Here is a 23132-nt window from a genome sequence, read left to right as displayed (position 1 = left end):
ACTGAGCTGTTACTATCCAAGTACCTTATCTGTTTCCAGGAAAGAGGTTATATGGTTCCCTTTAACTACTGACTGACAGGCATCTGGATCTGCTTTAAACCATGACCAATGCCACTGAAAAACCTTACATCTATGATATGCTCAGTGTTCACCCTCTGATTTCCTGGGAGCTCATGTGAATTGCTGTAGAGAGGAACATGCTTCTGGATACAGACTGAAACTCACTTGTTGATCCAGGAATATCTGCTTCTGCTCTCAACACCCTTTCAAATTGGATGTATATTGTTCTGCAGCATGTAAATATGCTTTGTTGTTGGTCCAGAATATAGTCTGTGTTTTTTAGAGTTTCTCCTTAAATTCCAATACTAAAGTTCTTCTAGGAAAATCAAGAGTTACCCATGCAGCTCCATTTGTAACTTATTTATGTTTGCCTACTAAGTGCACAAGTGGAACAATGTATTTTAAACATGACTTTTAAAGAAAATTTTGATAGGATTTCTCAAAGGAGTCCCAAATCCTACTGAATTTATGGACTCGAAATCAACATGAGACCCAATCATGCTATATAGTTTTTGCATCCTGGGATCTTCTTGGAAGTGCAAAGAATGACTATGAAAATATATTAACATTTTTTTTGTCTTGTTTGAGCAGTTATTACACTTGTATTCAAAGAAATCACCGAAGCAGAACTGTTCCAGCACAGCTAGAATTTTTATGGTCTTAGCTTTCTGCAGTGTCTATAGGTTATTTCTTTGTCTGAAGAATGAAAAGCCTTGAAAAACTCAAGTTTCCATAAGAAAAGTAACCCTTATCTGCCAGGTGGATGTACACTGATTTGCTAATGGCTGTAGGGAGAGGGGACTCCAAGAGCACAGCACTTGGTACTCATCAGTGCTTCAAAATAGCTCTGCATCCTCCTGGCTCACTGGGTGGTTTCAGGAGTTGGTTGTGAATTTAGGGATTACCATTTAAAGCTCTATGGTTGTATAAGAGGAGAGAAGAGGAAATTGGAGGCATAATGCCAATATCTTTAATACCTATAACACTAACCCCACTGGAGGACAGCAACATGAATAAGCTACATGTCATTACAGTGACACGACAAATAGGAGAACAGACACTCAAAGGTAACTTTTCTAGGTTTAGTGAAGACACAGCAAAGTGTATCTTTGCTGGCTGTACTGGCACTGAAAGAGTCAGCAGCAATCATCTTCTTCTAATAACCAAATGTGCTGAACATGAGCTGGTTATTGCAAACACAATTATTCAGTAATTGGATAAGCCTAAAATATCTTGGATACATCCTTGATCCAAGAGCTGGCAGCTTATTGATTATATCATTGTTTGGCAAAGAGGCATGCAGGCTGCAGGACTCACAAGATACATACCCAGAGCAGACTGCTGGACCCACTATCATGGAATAGGCTCCAAGTTACTGATTCAGCTACATTGTTGGGGAACTGGCACAAAGCCTGTTAGAAGTAGACACAAAACACTTAAAAGATCTAAATATTAAAGATCTAAACGCTAAACAAGAACTGTGTAACAGCATTCTTTTAAGGCTTGCTTGCCCAGGAACATGTCAAGGGGAAAGCACTGAAGGATTGTGTGGTACACTAGGGCACTATTGGTACAATCCATTTTGTCAAAAATCAGCATCAGGACCAGTCTGATATCTCAATCAAAATGTATACTGAGGAAAAAAAAAAAAACAAAACAAAAACAAAAAAACCAACAAAACAACTCAGACTTAACTATTCTTTTTTTTTTTTCCATTCCAGGGCAAAAATCCCCACATTTTAAACACATTAGTCCTATGCTCAGGCAAAACCTGAAGCTAGCAAAGATCAGCAATAAGGAAAGGAAATTTATGAAATTCAGTCCTTTTCAGACTGAGAGGAATGTAACGCCAAACATTTCCCCTTTTAAGAAAGTATGCGGCTAAAAGTCAACAATTATTACAGAAGCTGAAGAGGCTGGATTGGGAAGTTAGTATTATAGCTGAGTATCAAATTAGGCAGATGCAAACAGGTCACTGTTTTGGTTAAACAAAATATATGTCAAAGTATTTCTTCCATATTTATTTTTACTTTGTAATTGAGGGAAGATAGCTAAAATTCAACAAATATTGAGAGTATTTAATTACAAACATGCATTTAATTACCTAAGGTGGTTGACAATATTTTAAGTCCAGCCTGTGTAAGAACCTTAAAAGAATCAATGAATGAGCTCAATTTGGATATAAATTCAAAGGCTTAAGCAAAGTTTATCCAACGTAGACAGCACTGAGTGTCTTTCTTATGCCTTATTTATTCTAGGCTCAGACCTCAATTATGATATGTGAACTGAGGAATTGGGTCTCCTTGCCAGGCTATGGGTAGTTCTCGATGTGAGTAAGGTTGGCAGAATCAGGATTTTAGCAGGATGGCTGAAAACTTATAAAAGCACAACTTTATCTGACTGCTGTAGTGATCCAGGCCTATCATGTTGTGGCTTCAGTAAAGGCTTCTAAGCTTTAATCACTGTCTTCCAGGCTGTAGTCTCTGACTTATTTGAAACAGCTGAACTTCCCCTGAGTGACTTGTCTGGTTACATCTGTGGTACCTGACCTACTTTGCAGCACTTCCCTTGGTACCACCTCATCATATGATGTCCCATGAAAGCACTCAGAATCGGAACTCACTCCCAATAAAGGCTGATAATTAAATAAAAATAAAAACACATTTGACAGCCCACAACAAAGGCGAATCTCAGCGGCTCTTGCATGTGTTTGCCTGCTGAATCAGACAGTAGTTCCTGTCCCCACAGAGCTGCAGGATGATGGATCACCAAAATGACAAAAATCAGAATACTGCTTTGCACTGTATTCTTTTTCTTCTCTAGAATCTCAGAGAACATCAGATACATTAATTAATGTTCTCTGTTTTCCTGAGATTGACTGTTAGACCCGTTTAACAGGTTGGTAAACCAATGCTAGAAAGTGTTCTGACTTGCCTTCTCTGAACTCTACACCCACTATGGGTCAAGATGCTCCAGCACTCCAGACTTTATTTAGAACAACCCCATAATTTCTTTAATGGTAGGCAATTTCACTTCCTTTAGGATGAATCTTACATCCTCTCTATTTGCAATTTAAATATGAGAGATGAATGAGCCAATGCTAAAGCTCCCATTGAGTTTAAGGAGTGCAAGAACGTGAATTGTATTCCTGAAGAAGAGCTTGTGTACTTGAAAGCATTTATGTTTTTTGAAACACCCCCTTCTCACCAGTGTTAATAACCAGTTTATTAACACACATTAATTCTCCCTGCAGACCTATCTCCTTCTTTGAGCTCAATGCCTCCAGGTTTTCAGCCACATAGCACAAGACTACATCACATTCAGAAAGGAAAGGTTACTGCCATGTTTATGCAATGTGGTAAAATAATTTCCAGTTCCAATTGTGAATACTGACTTGGACATTTGAACTTTTAACCTGTGGGTTTTATTGCAGTATGAAAAATAGTCCTGTGAAGGTGAGTTTTCTAAACTTCCACCTGTACCTGACATGATAAGTACTATGGCTCCAAATTATGTTGATTGAAACCTTGTGACACATACCAGTAAAAATTACCTTAAGCTTTCCCAGCTTCACAGACTTTGCTATAGTGAGGCCATTCTATTAATCAGGAGATAATACAGTAGTTTCTGCCCACAGACTGGGAGCTGCAATCAATTGCACACATGATTTCAAAAGCCATCTCCCAGCAGCTTTCTCACCAGTCCCCAATGTATGGGGATAAGTCACATCCCCTTAATCAAACAAATTAGTGAGGTAGATAAAGGAGATTTTATTTCCACTCAGCGCCAGAATTTTGAGGACATTGGCACTTCCACTCTCCTTCTGTTGCCTTTTTGGCTCATTTTCATGTGCCCAGTGTTAGCGGATGGCAGCCGCCAGTTTCAGCTGACAGCCTCCTGGACAGTGCCTAGGACAGCTTCCACAAAGAGGAAGGGGGAAGGGGAAAAGCTTGCATGCTGCTGCTTTACCCTTCTTCATCCCTCTGGGATTGGCTCTTGTTCTACTGCAGACCTGAGAGGCTGCCTTTTCACTCAGTTGACTTAATTTAATTAGCCTCTGTGAAGCAGAGGCTTAAAGTTGCTAACCCAAAGCTCACAAGAATCCAGTTGACAAAATGCAAGGTGCAAATTCAAAAGCTAATTTTTTGCAAAGTTCACTTGCAGACCAGCATGAAATACATAGTAAAGATCAAGAAGTCTTAGACATTTGTCAAAAATATGAGGCTTCAAAGACACAGTAATTTAGCTTTATTCTAAGAGCATTAGCAGACCCGCAATAAAGAATTAAGTATTTTCTCAGATGCTTCAGCAAGATTTTCAGATATATGGTTCTGTAATTCAACAAAATACTTCACAGTATGTGCAAAATAATAATAAAAATATTCCTTGACCCATTTTCTTAAGCTTTATTCCCAATTATCTTTGACTGTTTCCGAAAAAGACTTTTTTTTTCCCAAGTATGGAATAGCTGCTGCTGTTGTATTTTAAAAGTTTTTTCTCTTTTGAAAGACATTATGCTATCTAGCATTATTTCCTATTTAAATCTATCCCCCTTTGACTGTATCCAGGGCATTCTCACATTCTGACTTTTGCTGTTTGAATCTATTTCAGCTGTCTTGTTTGTAGTACTGCTATCTTCTGAAGTTTGCAGAAAACTGGCTGGTCAGTCAAAAATCAGTAGGAAATAAACTCCCTACCTTCTCAACTGAATTTCCTTCTCTTTTAGAAGATGCCAAATACTGTCATAATTAGAGCTTTTACCTCTACCTTGACAAAGTTTTTGTAATATTGTCTATAATAATGGATTCCACACAGCCTCATAGAATCATAGAATATGCTGAGTTGGAAGGATTCCATCAGGATCTTCAAGTCCAACTCCTGGCCCTGTGCAGAACATCCTCAAAAGTCACACCATGTGCCTGAAAGCGTTGACCTATTGCTTCTTGAACTCTGGAAGGCTTGGTGCTGTAACCACTTCCCTGGGGAGTCTGTTCCAGTGCTCAACCACCCTCTGGGTGAAAAACTTTTTCCTGATATCTAACCTAAACCTCCTCTGACTCAGCTTAATGCCATTTCCTTGGGTCCTGTCACTGACCACGAGAGTGAAAAGATCAATGCCTGCCCCTCCTCTTCCCTCATGAGGATGTTGAAGACCTCAGTGAGGTCTCCCCTTAGTCTCTTCTTCTCCAGACTGAGCAGACCAAGTGACCTCAGCCGCTCCTCATACGGCTTCCCCTAGAGACCCTTCACCATAACATAGCGGCCCTTCTTTGGACTCTCTCTAATAGCTTAATATCTTTTTTTTTTCAATTGTGGTGCCCAAATCTGTACATAATACTGAAGGTGAGATCGCAGTAGTGCAGGGTAGAGCAGGACAATCACCTCCCTTGACCAGCTGGCAATGCCGTGCCTCAACAATTCCTTACCTCTAACTTTACCAAGGATGAAAAATTATTTGGCTCCTCTCATAGGTCTACTTTCCAGGTCAAAATTAGCTTTCTTCAGCAGAAAAATCATGCTCTGAAAAATGTCTGTCTCTCATTATACAGTCCTTTTCATATTACATTTTACAATAAGAAGTAGTAAATGAAGTGCCAGTGGCTGTTGAGTAAGTCAGAAGCATGATCAAGAAAAAAACAATTTACCACAAATTAATTTAAACCATTTTCTGTATTTTAGATACTCTTCCCTGAAATTCTGGAAGCTGAATGTTCTGCTTTGTCTGCATTGCTTTCACACTAATTGATTAACTTTTTCTATCATACTCCTTATTGTGGAACCTATTATGCTCCATCTCCTAACTTTGGATGTGGAAATGATTGTAAAAGTAACAGGTTAGACCAGTCGTACAGCAAACCTGTCTCTGCCTCACAAGCTGCTGCACTCAGTCACTCAATGTCTTTGTCTTTCACTTAGTTGAATTATGCAGTGGTCAACTTTCCTCCATACAAGGGGTTTTGCAAGACGGCTGAATGGCTGTTTTCAGTGTAGTCTCATTTAGTAGATATTCCCATGTGGCTTCCATGCATCCCCATGCTAATATTATTCTCTGTGTAAACACATGGATTGAATTACTTGATGCCCTTTTGATCTAAACATAAAATAAAATAAAATAAAGAAAAACAACCAAAAAAACCAACAAACCTCCCAAACTAATAAGCAGTCAGATTTCTTTTCAAGCTACTGGGCAACAGCACAATTGCCATCTTCCATCTCCTTCACCTGTGTAGCTGACTGCTGTGGATTGCTTCTGCAATCCTAGCTGCATTCTGAATATCTGTTTTCTCTTTCACTGGCCCTACCCTTGTGTGTGTGCATTTTTCCCCTTTCTCTAATTTTTTTGGCCTCAGAACCTCCCCTGAGTCTGCTACTACTGCTTAAATACAGTTCATCAGCACTTGCCTGCTTGGTCCTGCCAGGTGGGAAAGCATTAAAACTTTGGGAGGGATGGTCAGTCTCTTTTTGCCAGCCTGTTCTTCTGAGGTAAATTCCCCACTGTTGTAAATAGCTGAGCTTCTGTGAATCCATATTACTTAAGCTGAGGATCTGGGCCTTTGATTTAGTTTTCCCAGCTGTAGCCGTACTGGCTTGTTCAATTACTTTTATAACTGTGCCATTCAATTCCATCTGAGCACTACTATGGCACTGTGATTTGGCTTAGACCCTACTTAACAGAAAATTTATTGTCTCAGTAGATAAATGATGACTGTATACTATTTCTCCTAATAACTTGAATACTACTGATAACATAATGTGTACAGCACGTTTGATGCAGAAGGGTCCCAGGTGCTTTATAACATAGTATATGAACTATATAAAAAGATAACTTTGCTCCCTGCTGAAATGCAGCCATCTCTGCTGTGAAACAGGCATAACCACACTGCAGAACAGTTTGGGATGCAAAGTGGTGTCCAACTGAAACTGCAAGGGGAATTTTATGTAAGTAGAATATAATTACCCAAGCTGGATGTCAGCCAGGATTCAGGGAAACACCCTAGATCTTGGAGTAACTGCCAATGGGAGATGGAGATGTTACTACAGGCATACATGCTCTCATTTCTTGATCAATTCCAAGTGGATAACTTGTTGTCTTTTAATTTCCTCTTTAATGCTTATCTTTTTTTTATCAGCTGCTCTTTCTGTAGCCCCATTATGTGTCATGTTCTGATTTCTCTCTTCTTACATTTCCTCTCCTATATTTCACACATGCCAGTATTTCCTCCCCCCCACCTTCTTTCATCCAAAGCACTCCTAGTCCTAGCAAAAAGAACGAAATTAGCTGTTTACATCATGTTGTGGAATGAAAAGTTTGCTGTATGAGGGAAATACATTTCACTGCATTTGTACATACATAACTTGCAAAATCAAAAATAGCTAAATTATGGATGCTAGTTTTTTCACTGATACTTAGACACATTTAAACAAATTCCAGTGTGTGCACACACACACACACTACACATGCACACACACACACACACACACACACACACACACAGGATCATGCAAGGAATGGCGAGTTTTCCTAAATCGAGTATCTAGACAAAGACCCCCTTCATACAACATCCTCCAAAACTCTTTAAGCCTTACACTAAAATTGATGGCAAAACCTGAAGAGGGTTTGCTCCTGGAAAGCCATGAGATGATGAGGGATTTGAGCAGTGCTGAAGTGAATGTCAGCAGTCATAAAAATGAACACTTTAATTTCTTAACTCCCTTTAAAAACCAGCTCACCACTGGCTTCTGAGCTGCTACACAAATGCCCATAGCAGATACACCTTGGCATCACATCCAGGTTCAGCTGCCCTTGGGCAAGGTTTTCACTCCAAAACAAGTCACCAGGTGTCAAGGGCTATATTTCAGTTTCTGTTCCACCTATGCTCAGCTGTTCAACGCTTCACTGAGGGCCTTGACCAACTTGAGAGATACGGACCAGCCTCCCTACTGGTCAAGGCTTAGAGTCAGTCTTTTGAGTCTGGTCAAAACAACTGGGAGTACTGGCTGTGTCCCCGAAAGTTTTCTCCTTTGTGTGCAACAGCATTTTGGTAAAGCCAAAAATCTGCTCCCATATCTTCAGATATTAGCTATTAAACATGTGAAACATTTAGAGAATGGTGTTCTTCCTGACCCTTGTCTCTCCCTCTCACTCTGGTATTCTCACCTTCTCTAACTCAATTCTTCATTTGGCTAAATGAAATCAAATGTCCAAGTTCACAAAACCATGCTGGGTGAAAAGTGATATTTTTTTCCTGACTTTGTTGCAATATTGTCTCACTTTCTGTGTGAAATGTTCCACTCAACTCCATTCTGTAATCAACAGTTGATGAAATATCAAGGCTCAATTAATTATTACAGTGCCTAGCAGCGCTGCTGAAGTTGGTGGGTGGAGAACTGATTCCTTTTAATTTTGCATTTAGTTTTATCCTGCCACAAGAGTTCTCAGGTCAGGATCTCAACATATACTTTTTGGAGAGTTTCATCTAAACTTCACACATCAGGAAAAGTGCTTTTCCATTTTGATACAGTGCTAAAGTAAATGTTTATTTGTTTTACTTTGAATACCACAATCTTTTTTCCCTGACCTGTGCACATCAAATTGCATTGAAATGTTAGTGTTATTGTCCCTTTCACTGAATTGATTTTGTTTGTCAGATGGTTTCTGTGCACATGATGAATCCCTAGTAAATTACCAACTATGCAACTATGTGAATGAGGGGGATGGTGGTTACAGCAAGTGTTTCAGAATGAAGAAAGGGAAAAATCTTCCAAGTCTGTTCCCTTTCTTGAAGCAAGAAAGTATCAGAGCTTTTTTTGTAGCTTGAAATTTTACAGATGTTCATTTTTATGTATTTAATTGGCTGTATTGTCAGTGACATGAACTTTTGCTAAGGGAAACTAAAAATACTTGAATAATAAACAGACTGGAGTGTAATAATTATATGTGTTATTCACTGGAAAGTGTTGAATTTATTATCATGGACATCATTGTCATCAGGGTTATCGCTGTTGTTATAGCTTTGTTGAGATGCATCATCCAAAAACCCAGAGGAGCTGACTGTGCTATGCACTGGGTGAACACAAAATAAAAATCTGGCCCTGCTACAAAGCGCTTACAGGCCAGGGGAAGAACTGGTGGTGGAGTATTTTTTTCTAAAAGAATTCATTTGTGATTAAATTCTTTTTATTTTCTCTCAGATTAATTATAGATCATTTAAAAACTCTAGAACTGCTCTAAACTCCATTGAAATCTGTGCAAAAGCACAGCTAGAGGACTAATTTTTTCCATGTCATGTGCAAACCTACAGCTCATACGTAACAGAATTGCTTTGTATAGCACTGAAATGCAACCACTTCTTGTATGGAATATAACAACTTTTACAGTTTCTTTCAATAAAAAAAAAATAATAAGCTTGACTGTTTAATGGCAGAAAACAAAGAAGACTATCTTTATCTCATCAAGCTTCTTGGCAGAGTGTGAGCAGATCTGGCCTCATGCAATTATTGTCTTCTTTTGAGTTTGCTGAGGATACTGGCATAATATCTATGTTTTTTTCCATCTGATTTCAAGTGACCGCAACTGTTCAGGGCTTTGGTTTTCTCTGATCTAAATGATTGCAGCTCAAGCACCAGAGTGTCCCCAAGCACCATGCTGGGAGGCTGGCTCCACACTGACTCAGAGGGAGCATTCCCATCTATCTGACTCACCAGCACTCAAGTGCACTGCCAGCAATCCAGATATTAAACTGATCCTCCATCAACATGGGGAGGGGAAGGGAACAGATTAGTTTTTAAAAATGAAATACTGATGGTAGAGTGCATCAATTGGATCATTTTGCCATATGCAACAGACCAAACAAAACAACTTAAATGGCCAAGTTATTTAAGTTTGCAAAGCAGATGCTGTGCAAGCTTCTGCCTTTTTTTTCACAGGGTTGTTTATTACATATTGCATCCAGACAAATTCATCGTCCCTTCGTTGGGACTTCACAAGCAAGGCTTGTGAACTTAATTTCCCCCCCTCTGTCTCTAGCTAGACTGTGTGAAATGTTTTTAAAGAGAAGGTCTGTAGAGTCATTATCTTTTATTAGATCAACTGATATGGTTGGTTAAAAAACAACAAGCTCTAAGGCACACAGGCTCTTCTTCGGGTTTAAAACTGTATTAAGGAAGCAGTGATAAAGAGTATGCTAGATAACTTATTATTGTTTGGGTTTTTTTACATGTTAGTTATACAAGGTTTTCTCCAATGCATTTGCAATATATTTGCAAAACAATGCATTTGCAGTAGATATGTCACTAGTGTTGGGTGATGTAATCTTTTAGTGTCTTCCCCAAAAAGTTCAGATTACAGGGTTTTTTTTTCACAGACAATCTGAAAATCAATATTACTGATGAAAATTCTGGAAATAATAGGTTAAAAAAGTTCAGATGAATAAAGAAATTTTACTTCAATAATTTTGACAATTTTGAATTTTCTAACAGCTTTTACTCCAGTGAACTTAATTCCATAGCAGAAATCTATTTCTAAGAATTATAATTCTGTCAAAAACCTTTTTGACTAGAAACAGCTGACAAGATTGACTGGTTCCCCTTTTTGGTTTCACTGAGTTACATCTCAGATGAGGAAACAGTTTTCCAGGAACCCCTGAGGAGTGCTACATATGACAGTTTAACTCTGAATTCAGTTTTAAGAACTTCTGGAAGGAAATTGCATTACAGAGCTGTTCCTGCCTTGGTGATCGAGGGTTGTGTGGCTAGTTTTCTTTTCAGTGAAGAGAACATCGATCTTATTTTTGAAAATGAAAACATTTAGGAAATGCATAGGAAAATGTATTAACAGGGGAATAAGCAACCCTGAATTTCATGGGGATTATGCCTGCAGTCATGATTTAGAAAAATACCTTGCTTGAGTTCCGCAAGCTTCATCTCTTTCTTTTCCCTTTCCTTTCCATTTTTCCTCCCCGGCTGTAGGGTCCCTCTAAATGACTGGTGTTTATTGTATACTTTTCTTTGGCTAAAGTGAAAGATGATTGTGTTCTTTGGATGGAAATTCATGTGTTTTCTATTTTTCTCCACGTTTAATTTAGCTCATGGACAGAAGCCCAATAATTGAACACGGATACATTATAAATCAATTACTTTCCAATATCTTGAGCTCCAAGGCACATGTAGGTGAGATACAAGAATGTAACAGAAATAATATTTTCAGTTTTTGTTAATTCAGGTTAATTTTTTGTTATATATTAAAAGCTGTTTTAATATAGAATTTACTTTATAGCTGTTCCAGAATGTAAACCTTTACATACAATTGAACAATGTATAATAATGGAACCTGATTCACATCAGGATAAAAATACTACTGAAGCAAATAATACTTTAATGAAATACTTCTGAGGAAGCAAAAAGCATTTTTAAGGCAGATACAAAGGAAATTCCAGTAGCCAGTAAAGACTGTATGAGTCTGGCTATGCCCTCATGTGAAGAAAAGACCCAAACTTGATAACACATTAAGAGGAAAGATGTGGCAGTTTGATTGAAAAAGAGTGCTTAGTTTTTTAACAATAGACATTAGGCAGATGTGATTTTTTTCTGCAAAATCTTATTACTAGAGTTAGATTGTTTAACCTTTCCTTGGGAAAAAAAAATTGCATAGAAAAAAAATGAAGAAAATATTTGAGTTCTTAATATCTCCGTGTACATTGGAGAAGCATCCTTCTTTCTGTAATAATACATGAAGTGCAGTGCACTAGATTGCATTTTTAATGATTCAAGAACATTACTTTGCAATAAATGTGCTTCAGAAAAACAGTTTTGCTGTGTATTTTATTGGCTGAGTTAACACAACAAATACTATAAATCCAGTAATTACTAATTGCCTCCTCCATTATAATGTAAGAAATGAATCATAAACCTTTTATTACTTTAAGGGTGGACTACAGGAAGGATTAATCTTCCAGTGAAGCATTTTTCATATTTACCTGGTTCCTTCTGTTACACTGTACTCATTTTCTCTTCCCAGTCTTCCTTATTTGATGCTCTGTAGTGGCCCCTACTGGGAAAGACATGACTGAAACCTATCAGCAGCCTTGGCATCTGTTGATAGACCTTTTTAGCTGTTGGTGGTTTAGCAATTACCTCTTAGTGTGGAGAGGAAACAAAATTAGGAGGCAATTCTAGGTAACCTTTTCCCATCCGTTGCTCTAGTCGTGGCATGCACACTACTGCTGACTCTGTAATGCACCATTTTGGGGTGTTTGAAAGCTTATGTAAGAATGAGCCTGACAAAGGGAAACTGAAGAGCATGAAGTACTACATGGATGAATGCTATTAGGAGTCAAATATTTAAGAAGATTTTTTGTTGAGACCCCGACATATCTTAGTTATGCACCTGGAATAATTTTCTCTTCATAAAGTGAGATTTGTAAATAAATCTGGGGATTGCTCTTGACTTTGAGATGTTTACAACAGAGTTCTGAATTACTTTCTGATGTGGCATTTACCTTTTTTTCTTTTTTCTAATTTTTATTGTAATGTCACTGAGCATCCCTAACTGAGAACTGACCCTTGCTGGTAGGAGATGTACAAATGCATGTGAAGTGGCAGCTCATACTCCAGAAAGTTATGATTGTAGTGGAGAGGGAAGAAGCTATTTACATTTCTATTAAATCAGTGGCTGAATGAAGCAGAGAATTAAGATCTTGCCTAGTTACAAGATCTTGCCTGTCTATTCTGTACTGTTTCCTTACAAGCCGAAACATCTACATGAAATCTTTCACATTACTCACTCTGTGCACAGGATGCTATCCAACGTATACAGTCCAAATGGTCCTCTTTAGGAGAAAAATTCTTTGTAAGCATCTTATCTGTTTCAAAATGGGACTCAGCTGTAAGAGTAATAGGCCACTTGAGGTAAAAGACTATGTTTTGAGGCAGGAATAAATCTTGTTCACCTCGAGGCCTCCTTCCTTCCTTCTGCCAGGGTAACACAGCCATACTTCTGTAATGTCTTATATATACCAAGATGAGAACAGGTGGTATAAAGGTCTGAAGTGTAAATGGGAATTTCTTCTGTCATACTCACTTTTGATCTCTATTGATCAGTGAAAATCACAAGCAACTCTCCTGAACCTAGTGGGTTTGCAGCATTTTACAACTAAAAGCTGACATGGAATCTTGAGTAAAATACCCAGTTCTGGAAACAGGAAATAGTATGAAAAGTGAGTAGAAGACTCTAAGAAAAGAAGACTTGAATTAACTTAAAGGAATTGATTTAGGGATGATTTTTTTCCACCCTATAAATAACAAAAAGGTGTGAGAAATTAAACTAGTTTGAACAAATTAGTTTTGCGGCATCTACGGTCAAGGATAGAAGCCATAGAGAAGGCTACCAAGATGTATGGTGCTCTAAGAGCTTACAATCCAAATAGGTTCCTGGAAACTTCTTCATACAGGATTTTCCTCCCATCTTCCTGGATACAAATGGTCCATGCCCATGGCTAAACACTTACATGAATTTGTTAAGGACTGCGTTCTTGAAGCCTGGCGAAGGTGCAACAGGAAGATGAAGTGGCCACGCAGCATGAAGATAGGTAGGAGGATAGGATTACAACATGAACAGGGTTCCACAACAAGGACAAGTGAAAAATCCTCCAGAAAGTTCAGCTTACTACTTCTGTTGTTGTTCTGTACCTGTATTTGAAATTGTACATGCAAACAGAGCAAATATTTCTATCCCTGGTGAGCTTTTTTGCCTGCCGGGATGTCACCATTTTCCTCCTTGAATTATCAATCACAACTTCTGCTTTCTTTTGGATGTCCAACTATTTCAAATTACCTGATAAAATGATAGATAATATGAGTTAATATGACCAGAGCAGCTGTATTGTTTTCATTACAGAGTGAATCACCAGTGTGAAGATGTTTTGATTTAAACTCAAACCTTATTCCCTTTTGTATTTCAACAACTGAGCTTAAGTGGACAGCTTAATTTCTCTTGATTTGTATTTATAACTGAAGAGTCAAACAACCGAACATATCAGTAGAAATATTCGTCATCAGTGTCTAGCTACAGCACATTAGATGACACGTTCCTCAAAATTTAATTTGTTGCTAAAATATTTAGCTTATTTTGGGTGTCTATGCTGGCAGCGGGAGGCTGCAGGATGGCCTCCATGAGAAGAGGCTGGGGCTACCTTGTTGGTTCCAGCAGCCCCATCACAGGACACAGCTGCACCCATCAGCTAGCCTGGTGGTGCCCCCAGAAAAGTATAATTAAGAAAGGGCAGAAAATGTTGCCCAGAGGAAGGAAGAGCAGGGAACAAAAAGAGTTAGAGTAAGCAGAGGGAACACTAAGGTTAGGAGGAGGAAGAGGAACGTAAAGATGTGATACACCATGGTGAAGCAGATACCCACACTGCTGCCCATGGGGAGGACTATGGCAGAGCAGGTGGGTATTTCCTGAGGGAGCTGTGGCCTCTGGAAAAGAGCGCACCTTGAAGCAGGGGAAAAGTGTGAGAGGGAAGGAGCATCAGACAGAAACCTTTACATTGCTTTGCCTTTTGAATGCTTTCCAGTTCCTTTCTGATTTGAAGATCTTAAGATACTATTGAACATTTGTTTACTGAGTTTCAAAACTGTGTTTTGTCACATGTAGAAATACACTAACATCCATTTTGTTAGTGATATAGCCATCAGAGTGACATGACTGGAGACAGACCGTGGGGTTCCTAATGCTTCTCTGTTAGTTTTATGCTTCAGGTTAAGTCATCTTTGACACTGAAATGCTTCAAAGCTCCTAACTGTCAGATATCTCCTTACTGTTTCTCCAAATCCTATTGCTGAATGCATTTTTCCTACTTTTGGTCATTTCATGTTAGTCTCTCTGAACCCTGGCTCACAGGGGTCATTGCCTTGTATTTTGCTTTCTCTGTGTTATACCATTAGTTCTGAGCCAAATCCAGCATTCAGAAGTGATAAATCAGTCTTCTGCATAGACATGAGAATGAATGGAACTGGAAGGAAAGAGGGGAAGGAAAAAGATTCTTTCTTGCTGCAGGACTTCTGATCTCATGAGACATCATTTTACAGGCTTTTTGTCCATACTAATAGTGTCTGAAATATTTTTTAAAGAAGGAGAACATTCCTTCTCTCAAACTGAAATTATCACGTCTCTAGAAGCCAGACCATTTTTGTTGTTAAAGAGTATATTTTAAGCAAAAAAGATGCAAAAAACCCCATAGCTCCAATGTCATCGGTTAGAGAAAATAAGGAGGGCAAAGAATATATTAAACACTAAATTAATTTCTAGTTCAAATCAAGAGAAACCTGTGGATAATCTAACTGTTCTGTCTGTTCTGTAAAGTACAGTGTTAGCCACAATTATAGCTCTATAAAAAAGCTTTTTACAAGTCACTCATCGTTCCCATGTCAATGTGCTGTAACTGTCCCTAACAACTGACTGACTGTTTATGACAGATTTTCATTTCTTGAGTAAATACTGGCTGATGTAGGGGATTTTGAATGAATGTAGGTAAATAGATATGTTTATGTATATGTTTTATATATATATATAAAAGCCAAACCCAAACGTGAGCAAGCAACAACCAATGCAAATTTTATGCATATGTATCTAAGGTTTTAATGACAGCTCTAGTACTGTCTCAGGGTTAAGGTTCATGAAAAAAACAGTGATAAAGGACTATTGCCTGTCACAGCTGCTAAAAAAAAGAAGAGGAAGAAGGAAAGGAAAGAAAAAAAGTTTTTGTTAATTAAAAGGATTTTGCCTTAGAATCAAAGAGGCTGTGGGTGAAGAAATCTGCAGAAATTATCTAAGGCTGCCTCAACCTTAGCATTTATTATTCAACACCTCACTCATTGCCCTGATTATAAATATTTAATCACTCAACAACTGTAAGTGCTTGTGTCTTCCTGGAGGACCTGCAAGCATTAGGAAATAAAGGGATGGGGGGGAGCAGGGAGGAGGGGGACTAGAAAGGCAGAGAGCCTAAAAGATGTGTCGAGATTATGCAGGGACAAGTGAAAAGGTGTGAAGGACGCCACTGAATTGGGCCTTTGTAATCAGGTTGCACGAACACCTGAACGCTAATTCATTTTGTTTCTATGCACTGGACTTCAAAGCCATATTTTTTTTATTGTGTGGCAGTCTCTGACAGAGGGTGCCCTTGGAGAACAGGCAGAAAATGTTCTTAATGAAAGCAGAGCCCCAAGCAGTGAGAGGTGCCATCCGTGTACCCTCCTTTGTCTGTCACAAAAAAGCAGGCAAGCTTGGCAGGCTTTTGGGCCTATCAATAATGCATGAGAAGAATTACATCCACCCTGATGCCAGGAGAAGGGAACGGCAGAGGAGAGGGTTGTGCTACACTACCCTGAAAGTGCATTTACTTCCTATCCATCCTCCCTCTCCATAGAACTCATGCTTCTAGAATACAGGTTCATGATGTATAGCTTACATGCTCTCTGAAGGCATGATGATACTTTTTGTACCTCTAAGAGGTATGCAGATTTCTATTCAGTGCTGCTGAGGTGCTTGGAGTGTGCTGCTTCAGCCTGAAATCCTGTGAAATTAGTTGTAAGACTTAGTTTCATACGATGAGAGGGGAAAAAAGACCTTTAAACATTTGGGGGAGAAACCCTCTCTGGTTCTTCATTCTTGGCATTGTTTGGAGAATCCCCAGTTTGCCTTCACTGTGAGGATTATGGTTTAGACGTTAATGTATTTCATGTGCTTTTTCTTTTTTTTTTTTTTTTCTGCCGAGGACTGGAAAGAAAAATAAATACCTTGCATATATTTTCACGTAAGAATGAGGAACTTCCAAAACCTCAACACATTTAAAGTTACAGCATAAAATTAAGGATACATGCTGCAAACTACAATTCTTTTTTAGCTTCCGTCCCATAAGAAGAGTTGCACCCTTAAGGGCTTATTTCTTTCAGACAATACTGTTCACTTTTCGAAATTTCTTGTATAAATATGTCCTCCATAAGCACAGCCACCAGTGATTTGGCAAAGTGCTCAGAGGTCTGTATTTTCTTCTTGGATGTTTCAGGATACAACATGAGCATACTGTCCGACACAGTTCTGGGGCAGATTTTCCAAGAGATTTTTCCCAAAGCACAGCTGAGAGTTAAATGTTTACTTACAGGGTTTGCTCAGCTCAGTTCCGTCAAAAGGCTGCTCCTGAAGCCTGCAGAAATGCTTCTGCCTACATGTCTGAAGGTGAGGCTTAAATGGTAATGGTTATTCAAGATCTCTTGTGTCCAAGGGCGAGCGGGGAAGACTGAGCATACAGTTAAATTTATTACATAACCCTTATAAAATCTGCATTGGAAAAAGTTAACTAACTGGGCAAGCAATGGGTGGATTTGAGAATTTAAGTCTTCCCCATGTTAGTAAGGGGATTGAACCAGGCATACGGTTCCTGGTGGAATTGTCTGGCATCCAGCCTCACCATCCTAACTGCGACAGATCTACTGCACAGAGCAGCCTGCTCTTGCATGTTGGAGATGCTGAGACATTTGCCACAATGGAGCCCAATAACCAAGTAAAAGTCTTGGGGGAAAGAGATAAATTTGAGGCATCCAAATGAAAATGTTTGTGCTCTACTTTCTAGTGCAGGTAGATGCTGTCCAGAATGTCCAGAAGTTGTTAGTGATCTTATGATCATTAACAACAGTCTTAGGAAAACAAAGAAGATGCCAAGGCAGTAAAGAAAAAAAAAAAGGTAAACTTCACTGTATTTAAAGAAAGAAATTCATTCTTTTAGCAGGGTCTGCATTTTTGTGACTTCCCCATGAGGGACCACAGGGATCTGCAATGAGAGTTCTGAGATGTTATTTTGAAGGGATTAGTGTTGTCTTCTCCAGCACAGATAAATAGGAGAGTACTAAAGTTAGGCTGTATCAGAAGATGATACCTTATCTTAAGGTGGAAGAGTCATAGCCAGTCTTGTTTACTGTGAGTTCACATTTAAAACAAACTCTGCAAGAGAAAGACTACCCAAAGAATAATAGGGCCTCCCTCTTAAACTGCCTCCTTCCTTTACAATGGTTGTTTTGGATAAATGCATTTTGATAGGGTAAAATGGAAATGTATAGCCACTATGGAACTTAATCGTGATAGGCGTCTGAGCTGGAACTTGTGGTGATTGTAGCTAATCTTTCCATAATAGCACTCAAAGTCCTTTGCCATGCTATGAAGCACTGAAAGGCTGGCTTGCTAGCTCTCTGTTTTCACAAAAACACCCAAGGATGGAAGCCCACTGCCAGACTCGAGAGTAGCATGGCTATGACACAATTCCTTTTGCTTATGACTCTCCAGACCTCACAGCACTCCTGAGAGATTCAGATATAGTGTGTGTCCTTCTCTATCATTTCAGGCGATGTTACCTGCTTAGAAACCTAACCTACAACCTGTAAATCTTGTTGCAATAATGAAGCTTGGCACTGCCTGTTGGCCGCCGCCTTCTCCTCCTCCTCTTTTTCTCCTTCTTTCTGTGCCTGGGGTTGGCCACAGCCAGAGCTAAGAGCATGCTTCTGCTGTGGTGCCAAGCAGCCCCAGGCTTCTGCCAAGCAACTGCCTGTTTTGTCTTTGGCTGCTGTGTGTAAAATGGCAGATCTAATGAGACATCATGGAGCAGCTGTTTTTGGCTGTTCCTCTGGCACAAGTGGTTATAGCCACAAGTTGGGGTCTGAAACATTGGTACCTCAAAGACCATTTTCACCCAGGTGAACTCCTTTGAAAATTACTTTGCGGGAGCAATTTCCTGGTCCCAGCCCCAGTACTTCGCTTGTGCCAGACTCCTCTCTTTGTCCTCCCCTCCTACTGCAGTTTCCTTCCTGGATACAACGTAGATGCAAAGCCTCACCAGTGCTTAAGCAAGTAACAGATTCAGAGTGAAAGCCTTTTGTAAAGGCCTCTCAGCTCTGCAGTGAGAGAGACTCAGAGAGACAGACATTCCCCCTTTGCCCTCTGCAGAATGTGGATCCCAGAATGTCGACTCAGGGATCACCTCCCTGCTCGTGCTGTGTGAAGGTGTTAGTGGTGCCTCCTCTGTGCAAAAAGACATAAGTCATAAACATGCTAATGGCAGACTGTAGTTCTGGCTTCAAATGTGAGAATACAATTAACTCTAAGAGGTCTGTTCTTCCCCTGGTTTATGTGAATGAGTAATACTAATGGGACTTATACATATGGACATCAAGGGGAAACTTATTTTGCTTGAAATTATTACATATGAAACTTTTTTTAGGTGACTGCCTTCCAGCTGCATTCAAGTACCCAGTGCCCTGAACCAAACTGAAAAAGTGTCATAATTGGTATAATTCTTAGTGCTTCTTCCACCTGCCTTTGCTTTGCTCTCCTTTTTTTTTTTCAGAGGTGAAGATGACTCGTGCAATGCAGTTTTGTTGTAAAGATTAAATAAAAACAAAAAAAAAATCTCCACACATACTGTACTTTTCTTAGTAATATCAGCGCACAATGTGTCATCTTCCTCTCTTTTCCTTGGAGAGATAAAAAGTGACTCATTGCCTTGCTTTACTTTAATATTTTAGATATGTGAAAAGAGAGAGACAGTAACAAGAGAGTCAGTGAACACGAATATGAATGCTGGAGGTGGGGGAAGAAGGATTGGGATGATACGTAAAAAGGAGAAGTTGAAGTGAAATAATGTTCTGGAGAATAAGCATACTTTCTTTTGATGAGGGAGGTAGAGACAAGTGCACTTCTGTTTACTTAATTAGCATGCAGAATACTTTGGAATAAGTTATATGCATTTTGATCACATATGAGTTATTATAATAGCTTGCCAACATAAAAAGATTTGAAAATGCCAAACAGTGTAGTGAATCTTTAAAAGAACCAGTTTGCAATCAATGGTTGTTTTATGTTCCTATTAGAGAATGGAATGATATATGGCACTTTTGCATGATATACTACACCCCAGTTTACTGAATTTATCAGAGAAACAAACAAGACCATAATGACTCACGAGTGCTGAGGGTAGAGGAGACCTGTGTGGGCTCCCAATAGTTTAGCTAATCCTTTCAGCATATTGTATGCTGAAACACACTATCATCTTTTCATTCCCAGCTTCTAAGTCATTACATAATAACCCTTTTAACATACATTATTGAAAAATCTCTATTATAGGCCATCATTTTAGTGAATTTGATTAAATCTCCATGATGGAAAATAAGGTATTATAACACATGCACTTGTATTGCAAAGGTCCTACTGTAGTTGAGGCTTGGATTCCTTATTATGTTCAAACGAACTGTCCTGAGAAAATAATTTAGTGAGAAATGAACTTAGAGAACTAAAAGCATTTAGATCTGAACAAATTACTGAGCAAAATTGCCTTGCCATGAAATATTAGACTCATTGTCAAAGATGTTTAGTCTACTCTGGATGTTTGATCTATAAGGGCTCTATTCAAAGCTAATTTCCTTTTCCACAGTTTTGGCCACAGAGACTCCATGAGGCTTCTACAACTTGGCTCTTAGAGATCCCTCAGCTTGGTTTTAGTGCCAAATGTTTCTGGGCACTCGTCTAGAGGAGCTTTGGCTCAAGACTTTGGCAAAGCCACTGACTAGAGCTGAGCGAGAAAGTTGACGTGCCTACCTTCATGCCCTTAAATGGGGGAGCCATCGACTGATGACATCAGCTGGGCTCTATCCCTTGTCCTAGAGGGGAACAGTGATATCACAGAGTGCAGAGTCCACCCAGGCAGGCTGACAGCACCATTAGGGTGTACACAAATGACTTTCTTGTGCTTGTCTGTACTCTGCTAGAAATATTGGAGGGGGCTCTGGCACACGAATTTGTCACAACTTGCTATGGATCTACTTGTATCTACAAATTGACTGGCATGCTAACAGATGGTCTTTCTTCTGTGCATTTATCTTGCTTAAATATGGCACTGTCCCTGATGCTGAATGGCTGCTGGCTTCCACCCCAGAGGTGGCTGCATTTCAGTGTCAGAGGAGGGAATAAAATGCTCTAGGACCCTTGGGGAGGAAAGAAGAACTGTACGAATAATCATGTGTTGCTCATGCAGTGTTTGCACTATTTATGAATGCTTTTAGTTGATTTTCTGGTAGATCCTTATTCTTCTGAGATGGTACAAGACATGTTCATATGTTGTGGTCTGGAACCACTACACATCAGAACAGGGAACAAATATGACTTCAAAAGTGATCCCAGGAAGAAGCAGAGAGGAAATGCCTTTCTGTCTCTAAGGTGACCTCTACCAAGCTGTACATAACAAGGCTAATGCCACACTGTGTCTGTACAAAACTGAACTTTCTTCTCAGACTAGAGAAATTAGTTGCCAACTTTTACTGAATCTTATCATAAGACCAGTCTTCTTTTGGCCTCAAAGTCCCAGAGCTGCACCAGAAGTGCCTAGTGCCTAGTATGCACAAACACATGGCCCTTTCTACTGAAACACAGAAAGAAATATCTGATTCCCTCCCCAGAAAGGCTGTTATCAAATGGCACAACATTCTACCACTGCTTTTTGTGTCTCCCAGCTTCTACATGTGAAGAGTGATTTTGGATTTCCAGTGCACCATGGCTCTCAAGGCATTTGCCACAGCAGTGTGGTTGAACTGCCCACAGCTCACTGCCTTTGCTGATGCACCACAGACGATCATGCAAGAAGCTCTGGTCCATGGTCCCTGGACAGTCATTCGATGGGGGCAGCACCTGCTTGAGGAGCACGATTACTGCCTCCTCTGACCTTGTGCAGAGACTGTTCTTAATCCAGGTGCATCCCCATGTGCAAAGCTCCCGGGTTCCAAGACTTTGTGAGCAGCTTGTCACTTGATACGTCTGATTACCATAGTTGTACTAGACTTTACATAACACCTCTACATACATGTTGACACCTCACATGATAGTCAGAGAATTTCCCAGACACCCTTTGCAATGTAATGTTGCACCAAATTCATCAAAGCTGGCACTGGGAGACATAAATCATATTTCCAAGCCCTACCCTGGGCATTTGAGCTGCATGATCTCTCTAGAGGATAGCCAATTTCCAGATGCTGCTAACTTTCCTTTCTGTTTTTTCTATTCCAGTTTTTCTACAACTGAGCAAATCGTGAGAGAAGACAAGCCCCCTGCATGCATATGTTCTAAATCAATGTAGCTTACCAGATGTGAAGGTTTCAACCCTACTGGTGGTTTAGGCCAGATGCATCAGGTTTGTGGAGCGTAACCGAACTATTGGACGCGCCAGAAACACAAAACAGTTTCTGTCACCTCAAAGGAAGCCAGACATAATCAGAACTTTTACTGTCAAAACCACTCAGTCATGTTTGCTCCATCACTTCTCTATGACAACAATTCTGATAATCATACTTAATGTAAATAAATAGCATTGTCCTTTCTTCAGCTTGCATCTTCCTTTCAGTCTTAAACTGTCATTTTCAGTTTTATTTTCTTCTTAAAAAAAATTTTTTTTCAGTTATCAACTCCGTGAAGGATTGTGATTTCCATATGCATATTCTTAAATATCCAGTATGCTTTAGCCTTTCCCCTTATTTTGCTATGTAGCTACCTTCTGATCATTTATTTATTTGTTGCTTCAGATGATATGCTTTCCTATCAATTGTTCAGGACCTAAAAAGAATAATTCCATTAATGTGGAACACCACAATTATGTAAGAAAAGACTATGACTTCATTATGTTATAATTCTATGAAATTATTTTTCTATGCCTTTGGTCCACACTTGACATGGTCCTCGTGTGCTTCTATGTTATATGGAGAGCTCATATTAAATTTTAATTGTCAACCACTACTTCTAGATCTTTCTTCTGGATCATTTCTCAGAAGACTTTATATTTCACAGATTATTTCTCTGCTGTATTTCTTGTATCCTTCTGCAGCAATGTACATTGAAATGATTGGAAATTTCTTTTAACTACTCTCTCTTCATGTTGTTATAATCAAGTCGTCTAAATCTTTATTCATCTCCTTTACATCTCCTCACATTTAGTATCATCCACTAAATTTGTCAGTATGTTACTTTACTCTGTATATGAGTTCAT

The 23132-nt window shown here is 39.2% G+C and overlaps 1 long non-coding RNA gene across 1 annotated transcript in view; it reads left to right on the top strand.

The window, feature by feature from the left end:
• LOC120323522 overlaps nucleotides 1-22514 on the top strand; it is a 52609-nt gene extending 30095 nt beyond the window's left edge. Inside the window, exon 3 of the long non-coding RNA XR_005564045.1 lies at nucleotides 22160-22514. This is a non-coding gene — a long non-coding RNA (uncharacterized LOC120323522). The remainder of the gene's footprint in view (nucleotides 1-22159) is intronic.
• The last annotated feature ends 618 nt before the right edge of the window (nucleotides 22515-23132 follow it).

Source organism: Pipra filicauda, unplaced genomic scaffold (assembly GCF_003945595.2).
Source record: "Pipra filicauda isolate LSUMZ 115617 unplaced genomic scaffold, ASM394559v2 scaffold27_size4233163_pilon, whole genome shotgun sequence".
Taxonomy (NCBI): Eukaryota; Metazoa; Chordata; class Aves; order Passeriformes; family Pipridae; genus Pipra; species Pipra filicauda.
The sequence above is the reverse complement of the archived record's forward strand: the minus strand, read 5'-3'. Positions and strand labels throughout refer to the sequence as shown.